Source organism: Paecilomyces variotii, assembly GCF_004022145.1.
Source record: "Paecilomyces variotii strain CBS 101075 chromosome Unknown C8Q69scaffold_13, whole genome shotgun sequence".
Classification (NCBI taxonomy): Eukaryota; Fungi; Ascomycota; class Eurotiomycetes; order Eurotiales; family Thermoascaceae; genus Paecilomyces; species Paecilomyces variotii.
In genome coordinates, this window is record NW_021167152.1 from 16357 (window position 1) to 27207 (window position 10851).

Here is a 10851-nt window from a genome sequence, read left to right on the forward strand (position 1 = left end):
TAAGTATAAGGTTAAATCTCTGTATATATTGCAATACTAAGATAAGGCGTAGGTTAGTCTAATCTGCAGATATTAATTAGAAAGATATTTATTTAGCAATTATAATTATAGTGCTATAATCTATAAAAATAATTGGCGGCTTCTAATAGGTTTTAATGATATAGTATATCTTATATAGTGCCTATACTAAATATACTACCTCTATTTCTATTAGCTAATATCTCTTTTCAGCTATATTAAGCTGCCTTAAGAAGAACATAATTAGCTAAACTTTTAATTGGTTAGACATAGCTTTAAGAGGTTTATAAACCGTGGAAAAATAACAACTATCTAGTTAAGCTTTAATATTGCTATAAAGATAGTATAGCATAATACTGAAGCTAGAGATACTAATATTAATATTAAAGTAAAGCTAGCGCTTTAGGTTACAGTGTATAAGAAAGAATAAATTGCTAAAGTGCTTTTAAATAATATTATAAGTATCTATCTCAGCTTATAAGGGTATAGCCAGAATTATATTCTTTATAAAACTCTATTGTACTTTACCTTTTATAAGGGCTTTGCTAAAAAGCGTTATTTTCTAATCTTAAAGCGGCTGTATAATCCTAGCATACTAAGAGATATACTGCCTAAACTATCCTATTAAGCTAAGATATAACTCTAAGGCTTAAGCTATATAAGGAAATAGAATATTAACTATAGCCTTTACCTTTTTACTAATAATATTTATTCCCAATAAGTTAATATAGTAACCTAATAGCTACATAGAGGGAAATCTTATAAAAGATTTCTTAGGGTTAAGCCCGATATTTAATTCCTGCATTTTCTTAAAGACCTTATAGAGATATATATAATAATCATTAATTATATTAGAGGCGACTATAGTGTTATTAACATATATTCTTGCGAATTTATAGAAAGTACGCAGGTAGTAATCTATTTAATGCTAGATATATACTAGTATATTATAAAAGCCCATAACAGCAATATTAAAAATCTCCTGTCCTTTATAGGATATAATTAAAAGGTAGTTCTTATAATTATATTAGATATACTATTAATACTAGAAAGAGACTGCATTAAATACTAAAATAAAGCATTTTCTTATTATAAGTGCAATAATCTCCTCTTATAATAGAAGAAGATAAGTATTAGGTTTAATAATATAATTTAGCCTATAGATATTTATAACTACTCTGCCTTTACAGATTATTATTCTATTATACTTAATATTATGCTAGATAATAAATATAGAATATCTACTTAGCGTATAATTAGTAGTATATTTTATCCTGCCCTAGCAATATAGCTTATTAAAAGTTTAATTAATAATTTTGCGGTCCTTAGGGCTAAAAGAATAAATCTTAGTGTGCTTAAGAATACTTAATTTCTAACCTTCCTTTAATAAGATTGTTATTTACTAATCTAGAGGAATATTAGTAAATTCATAGTCTGACTAGATATTATAAGCTTTAATTACTTTTTTAAGCTTATTAGTAATATTTAGGGGCCTATAAATAATAATACTAATATTAAGTTTTCTCTTAAAGCTTAGATTATTGCTTTAAATAGCTAGTCCCTTAGCTTTATTAGGGGATAATAGCACTAATTATACTAGTAGTACTATAATTGGGTTAATATAGAATATATTAATCTTCTTATATTTATTAACTAGACCTAAGCGCATCTTCTGTAAAATGGCCTATTCCTTATTTATAATATTAATTGCCTGAATAAAGGTAAAGTTAGTATTTACTAGATAAGTATATAGACTTACTCCTTAATAGTTAGGCTTAAAGAGATAATTATAATCTTCTATAAGATATCCTTTAAAGTATATTAAGATATGTATAGAATTGTTTAGTAGCACTACTATTCTATGCATAAAATAAACCGGCTATAGTAAACTATAGTTTAGCTTTATAGTAATTATTAGAGGGATATAGATATTCTTAATAATAGCATAGGCTAAAGTAATAAGGTATATTAATATATTATAATAACTCATTATATTAATTTTAAGCAGAAGGTTTATTTTAAAATAATTAACTAAGTGGGCTTTAATTTTAAGCTAAAATATTACTAGCTTAGAATAATAAATAGCTAGATAATCTAATATAAGTTAGATATAGGCTGATAAATTATGCACTATAGATCCTATCCTATTAATCTTTATTTTAGATATATAATAGATTTTTACTTGCGGTGCAACTCGCTTAAGGAATATTTTATTAATTATTATTATAGAGTAACCTGAATTTAAGCAGGTTAGCTTTGCCTTAATACTGCTAGCAATATATGCTTTTGCTATAGCATAATACTATCTATAAAAGGCGTGTCTTAGAGGAGCTTACTTAACTAGGGACTTAGTAATAATAAGTTATAATATGGCTGTAGCTATCCGCGTAGTAACAGGTAACGCAATATTAAATAACACAATATTAGATAATATAATATCAGAGGCTTTAATAATAAGGGAATATAGTGTTAATTTTCAATAATAATTAATATTATATAGATAATTATAGAGCTTATTATTTAACTAGAAGACTGCCTAGCATAGCCAGCATTTAAATAGAGGAGCAATCTATAATATAGTATAGTTAATATAAGCGTTATAATTATCTTTAACATAGTCTATGTGTTAAGGATTATTATATTTACCTTAGTAACTATCTTAGTAGTAATAGCTATTATATTCTTCAAAAAAATTAATTAGATCTAGGGTTTAATTAAGAGATACTATATTATATACTTCTAAACCAGGTATATTATAACCTTACTAACTGTAGTTCTTATCCACAGTATTTATAGCTTAACTTATTTTAGCGCCTGTATAAGCTGCAGCCTACAGCTGTGCTAAAAAAAGAGGACCTTAATTATTATTTCTATACTATTGGGAGTAGTTTCTATTTAGGGCCTAATACTAATTCTAGTTATTATATTATAGGAACTAGCGCGGCTATGCCGGGGGTTAGCCTATATTCTGTGTCTAATATTATTATATTTATACATTAGACTAGTTTAGTTAGTAAGGCGTTGCAGAGTTATTATAATTATAGCCTTAACTTCTAATCTTTCTATCTCTAGTCTAGTTATTAGTATTAGCATTATATTAGTTCTGCCTTAATATAACTAGAAAGAGAGGATAATAAAAAAAAAGAGTTCTTTAATTATTATAATTGTACTATTAGTAATAGTATCTATTTTTATCTGCCTATTTTTACCAGATAGTATATGCTTCCTCAATATATTTAATAAAGTCAGAGAGCATAGTATTAGGTTATAGCGCCTATATATCTTGTTTTAAAGATAATAAAAATTTATTCTATATAACTAAGAGCTAACTATATATTTTAATAGTGCCTGCAGTATGCAATAGTTATAATACTTATTAGATAAACCCTTAGGGCGTCTGACCTGCAGCAATATCCTGCATAATATAATATAGAGATTTTAATTATCTTATTGCTGCAGCAGCATTAAGCTTTAAATGCTTTATTATCATAGGGATCTATCCCTCCTTAATCGGGTAGTTCTATAAGAAGTTATAATTGCTGTTAGATAACTCTGCTGTATATTATTATAATGCAAGGCCTTATAAAGATTTTTAGATATAGCCTTAGACTAGGGCTTCTCCTTTTATTATAGCTAAGTTACAAATACAGTTAGTAAAAATATATATATCCCTGTAATACATATAATTACCAACTATAACTATCGGGCCTATACTAATACAGTCTATATTACTAAGGTTAGGGTAAAAGTATCCTAGCTCTACTTACTTCTATAGCATACTATTAATTATAGTGCTTATTAGTGTCCTTAAGGCGAATCTAGTATTTAGATTCGCTAAAGGATTATAACAAAGAGTTTAGTTTTAAACTAGTTACTATTGTTAATCTTACTATTATTAATACTATTACTATTAGTATTAGTATTACTACTATTAATAGCTAGGTTAGCTATTATTTTAAGCTATATTATTCTGACTTATAAGATATTCTATTATTTAGCGATTTTAGTCTAATATAGCCCTTATATTTTTTACTATTTGCTGATTAGATTCTATTATCTGCTAAAATATCTCTATTAATATAGTGTTAGAGTTAGTAACTAGCGGTGCTAAGGGTGCGGCCGGGTTAATAATATTAATGTTTACTATATTATTAACATTTGCTGCTAGTTATATTAAGGCTTTATTTAAATATAGTAGTAGGTCTAGGAAATAATGCAGTAAGTTAAATAATAAGACCCTTCTATATCTGGTTCTCTAGCTTTAGAAGATAGAATTCCGGAAATTTCTAATAATTAGATTAGGTGAGGATAGATAAGGAGGTAGGATAACTAGAATATATAACCCAGGTTGCTCCTACTGCTTCTGCTAAGGTTTATCTTATAATAGAGCTATAGAGATATTATATAAATGTATAGAATGTAGTTTACCCAGCGGCTACATAAGTTCTATTATAAAATTAGCTAGGTCTGCTATATTAATCTGCTACTTCTAAAACATAGGGTGCTCTATTAATATTAAGGCAAACTTAAAAAAGTCTTTAACAGCATTATAAAGTATAGATTAATCTATTACCTATAATACAAGAAATATAAATTATCTTACTTAAGGAGGAGATGCTTATAGCTTAATCTAAAACACTTTAATATAGGCTAATAAAGTATACTTTAAAGAGTTATATCCCGGGTAGTAAGATAAGATAAAATTAATAAGATTAATAGTTTTATGGTTAAACTAATCCCTAAACTAGGAAGTTATTATTTAAAACACTGCCAGATTATATATAAGCTCTAATATCCCTCTAGATAATATAGGGAGATATTAGCTTTAATCTATCTCTTCTAAAGGCTAGCTTATTATAAAGGCTTAATCTTAGCTTCTTTAGGCAAGACACCTAGTAGGAGAGATTAAAGCCAGATTATAATAATACTAGAGATAAAAATAATAAAACTAATAATATAGCATAGGATTTTAATAAAAAAGATAGGGCTTTAAATATAAGTGTTTCTAGCTAACCTATAGTATCCCCAGGCGTAAGATATATAAAGAAATAGCTTAACATAAATATTTTAACAAAAGACACTAAATTAGGGCTAATAGAGATAGAACTAGATAATATTAAGATAAATCTTGATAAAAAAGATAGATAGCTTAAAGACTTCTAATAATAACAGATAATTTTATATATAATAGGGAAAAAACTGCGGATAACCCGCTAGCGTTAAAAGCTAGCTTAAGATAATAATAATTAAATAATATAGTAGATTATTATAATAGTTTTTAGGATACTTCTAACAATAATTAAGCCCTAGATAACCTCAATATGCTACTAAATTAATACAGTATAGGGGATAAAGAAGTTATCCTTCTATTAGCTACATAAGGAAGTAACTATATAACTAATTATTGCCTGAGTCTTCTATATAAAGCTTATACCTTTATGCTTTATTAAGGTGGTAGGCAGGCGACGCTAAGATAGCATCGTACGCCTATATCTATATTACTATGCTATAAGTTATAAATACTAGTATTATAAGATAATAATAATTTAATAGATTTAATTAGCACTATTAATAATAGCTTAGTTATAATTATTAAATCTATTAATCTTAAATCCTTAAGATAGTTATTATTCTTTATAACTAGGTTTTTTAGCTCTTATATATCTGCTATTTTTTTATTATTATTATCTTATTTACTTATTATTAGTATCTTAATAATAATTTCTAGTAATATATCTACTATAGATATTAGTAGTATAAGTATTAAGAGTTTTTTATTTAGCTTATTAATAGGTCTATCTAGAATATTTTAATCTTTTATTAGTATCTAACTTTTAATAATTATTATATTATATATAATACTATTATCTATTTTATTAATTAATTATAGTTGCAGTATAAGATAATTCTCTTATAACTATTCTTATATTTAATATAAGGTAGCTTTTTAATATAATCTCTACTATTTTGCTAGTATTATTATATTAAGTTTATTATAAGTTAGTAGCAGTAGTTCTTCTATATTAATAATAATATTTACCTCTAGTAAGGTTATAATAATATTATATAATTTATATAATTTTATTTATTATCTTAAAGTTAATTAAGATTATAAGATTATATTATTAGGTATATATACTAGGATTAATCAGTTTCTATTAATAAGGTATTATAGGATATTGCTATTATAGTTAGTTAAATAATATATTTTAAAGAGGTAAGCTATAAGGATTTTATATAATTTAAACTAATATCCTTTAAATTTTTAATATGCTTTATTATAAACAAGTACTTATTTATTAGGTTTAAAAGAAGATTTAGTAATATTATTATAGTAAACTTATAATATTTATATTATCTTTTTTAATAATCTCTTATTAGCTATAAGCTAAATATATTATAATATAATAATTTATTTTTTATATACCTTAATTATATTTATAATCTCTAATAGGCGCAGTAAGTTATTATTAGAGAATAGTATTAAATAGTGTTTATATAAGAGATAAAAAAGACTATACCTTATAATCTAGTATAATCTAATATGTGTTATAAAAATTGCTTGTAGAAAATATTTATCCTATAAATAAATAGGCTTACTAATAAGTATTTTAATTAGCATATTATCTAATAGACTATTATAATTCTTAACCTTACTATTAATTCTTAGGTAATATAATATAATATGCTAATAATATATATTAATAATCTTTAAGTAATAGGTAATTATTTAGAAAAGGAAATTAAAGCTATTATTAGATAATAATTCTTATAAAGCTTTATAGTTAATAAAAATATAATTATAAATAAACTTTATAATTATTTTATTTTTTATATTTAGTAATACTTCTATAACTAGCTATTTTATTATATATTTAATTATAGTAATAATCTATAGTAATAATCTATTTATTGCTATTTAGTATAGTTAGTAAGATATTAATAAGGTTAATTATCTAATAGTTAAATAGTTAAATATTACAATTAGTAAATATTTATAATATCTCGCGTTTAAGGCCTAGTTATACTTATTATACTATCTAATATTTAGGGCAATATTATGCAAAGTATTATATATCCTTTTATATTATTAGCTATTATGCATAAGATTATATTACCCTAAATAGAGCTAGATATTTAAGGTATTTATAGTCTATATATATTTCTTTCAAGAAATTATTATAAAAGAATAGGTAAAGATAAGAAATATTATTATTACTATTATAATATTATAAGAATTCTTCTATATTAAATATAAACTTATCTTTTTCTTTATTAATTATAGATTATAAGTATTATAGCAATATTATCTTATTACTAAATATAGTAATTATTATATTATATTATTTTATTTTATTCTGTCTAATTATAAGGGAGTTAATAATATATTATATTATTTTTTTCTTTTCTAATATAAAATTAGGGCATTATAATATTATATTAGGGATAATAGCTTAACTATCTAGGCGATATTTAATATTAAGATTATAATCTTAGAAATCTACTAACTATTATACTAATTATTTTAATAGGGTTTTTATTATTTATATATATTTAAGGCTTTTATAGTTAGTAAAGACTATAATCTTATATCTATTATTAAGATATATATATTAAATTATAAGAGCGTATTTAATTGCTAATAGTTCCTTCTTATATATTAAATAATTCTTTTTATAGATTATTAATTTATAATCTCTAAAAATAATTAAATATAGGCCTTTTATAATTATATCTTCTTATAATAAGCTATAACTAATTGCTTAATTGCTAGTATTTATTTTAAGAATAAATAATTTAGAGATATCTAATAATTAAAGAATAAGTTTACTAATAATACTCTTTTTTAATTATTTAAATATATATTAATATTACACTATCTATCTAATTCTGCAGTACTTCTATTTATATAATTATATATTATTTTCTTTTAGAAGGTTTAATAAGAGTATAGTAATATTAATAAAGTTTTTAATATAATATTAATAATACTGTGCTAATTTTAAGAACTAATAAATCTTATAGATATTAGTAGGTATTAGCTATTCTTTAATAATCTTTATCTTTAATTATATTAGCTGAACTATCTCTCCGCCTATATTATATCTATAGAATTTTAATTGTAGCTTTATAAAAATATATTTAAATAGCTTTATAAATAATTAATTATTAGATAAGACTTATAAAACTATAGATAAATAATAAATATACTTCTCTAATATTAGAGAAAAAACCATAATATTATTAAGATAAATAATTATAAATTTATTAAGATATAAATATAAAATCTTATTTATTAAGGCTTAAAAAGTAGCTAAAATATTAGCTAATCTAAATAATATTATAATAAATTTAAATTTTCCTTAATATATATTAAATACTATCTTTAAAATATTTTTTTTCTTAATCCGGATTTAGTAATAGCCTTATATAAGGTTTAATTTGCTGAGAATTTCTGTATTGCAAAATTAATTAAGATACTCTTAGATTTTTAATAATAGATATTTATTATATTTAGTAATTATATTAAAGGCTTAATAGTTAATATATATTCTCTATCTTTTACCTAGTTTCTTTATAAATAGGGCTAAGAAATCTTAAGAGCTTATTAATTTGCGGATAATTCCTTTAATATAAAAATTACTAACTTATTACACTTTTTTATCTCTATATAAAGATAATAATAGATATATATTAATATTAATTAGTTAAGTATCTTATATATTAATTTTATAGTCGCTGCCTAGCTATAATAGTAAAATTATATTAAATAGCTTTTTTTAGAAATAATATTTAAATTACTATAATATAGCTATAATTTCTAATAATATATTCTTTTATTCTATTATAGATAGAGTATCTATTGTTGTAGGAAGACGTGTTAAGACTTAGCATAGAGTCTTTGAGCGAGTAGGTATTAAGAAGGAAGAGAAGAATATTCAGCTTCGGAGCTTAGAGTAGAACTAGAGAAGAAGCTCTAGCTATAAACTAATATAGTAAACCAATAATAATCTAATGCTGAACTAATACTAGATAATAATAGAAAAGAAAAGCTGATTATTTTATTTTAAATAACTAAAAGGTATTATCTCTCTTCTCCTGCTTTACTTATAGACTTTTTAAAAACTTTAAATAAAAGTATATAACCTCTTAACTAATTATATTCTTCATACCGATTCTCCCTATTATATAGCCTCCCCTCCTCTAAGAGTAAATACCCCTATCTGCCTTCCTTAGTTATTATAGTCTATACTATCTTCTCCTTTTAATATTATAAATTATTTCTAAAGTAGGAATACTCTAGTTTTTAATATTATATATATTTTAAAACCCCTAATTTATAAAGCTAAGTTCCTTTCCTCTGCAAATAATCTTAAACTAATAATATATCTTATTTTAGTATAAAGTATAACTCTGCTTTAACTTTTAAGTAATCTTAGTTTAATTAACTAAATATTGCTCTGCCTATAGCTATAACTTTATTTACCTAAATATTAAAAGGCCCAGATTCTCCTTAATTAAATCTTATCTTATCTTACTCCCTATAATTAAAACAATAGATATTATTAAGATCTATTCCCTAATTCTTTAATATTAGCTAATATAGATTGCTAATAAAGGTTACTTCTCCCCACCTAAGTATAATATCTCTTAAGCCTATAGTTTCCTCAGACTTATTTTTAGCAATTAGTCCAGTTCTTAGGATTATAAAGCTCTAGCCTATTTCTCCTTTAGGGATAGCAGTCTCTATATTTAATACTCTTAGCTTATATCCCCTAAGATATTAAACTTATAGCCTGTATTTGCTGTAATTATATAGCACTAACTAGATTAAATAGATCTAGATATCTTACATAATAACCTTCTAGAGAATACTCCTAGACAAGTTTTTAAGCCTTATTATTCTTTTACCTTCCTTCTTATAATAAAGGGCTGCTTTTGCTTCTATAATAGTATATTATAGTATCCCTTTTATTAATTTCCCTTTAAAGGGCATAATCTAGAAAACCCCATTCGCTTCCTAATAGTTAAAATCCTCCCTTATTATAATACCTAATTGGATACATTAGTCCCATATCTTATTTAGGGTAAAGTTTTCTTTACTTAGGTTAAAATATTTTCTATTCTTATACTTAGATTTGGGATACTCTTTAGCCCTATATAAGTTATCTTAGACTTTATAATATAAGCTGCTCAGTATATTATTAGAAATATTTATATCAATTAACTTAAGATCTCTAAATAGTCAAACTATCTCTAATGCCAGGGATTTTTTAGGGAGAAGGTCTTTAGATAAAGATTCTTCAACTTCTATATTATTTTTATCTTTTATATTTTTAGGACTTCCTAGAATAGGACTCTTTATTCTTCCTTTAACCTAGCTATTATTAGGTATACCTGGCATCTGCTCAGCCTTTATATTATCTTTAAACTATATAGTTCTAATATTCTATATATCTTTTAGGTGCCCAGTTTCTTTCTTAATAAAGGGGTCTTCTAGGTTTATTGCAGAAAAGGAGGGCTTTATATTAGTTTTTAAGGCTCTGCTAAGAGGTTCTATTGCCTATTTATTTTTAGAGGTTTTATTTATAAACTATTTAGTTTCTTTAAATAAACTTTTATAAAAATAGGTTATTACTCTAAATAATCCCTTTTTCTACTATTTTATTACTGCTAGCTTTGCATTTTTTACTATTTTTAATACTCTTCTAGCTTCTTTTGTAGATATATCCTCCTTTATACTAATTATATTGGCCAATAATTATATATAAGGCTTACAGATTAAGTTAATCTTCTCAGAATTAACCTACTATAAGACTTCTTTAACCTCCT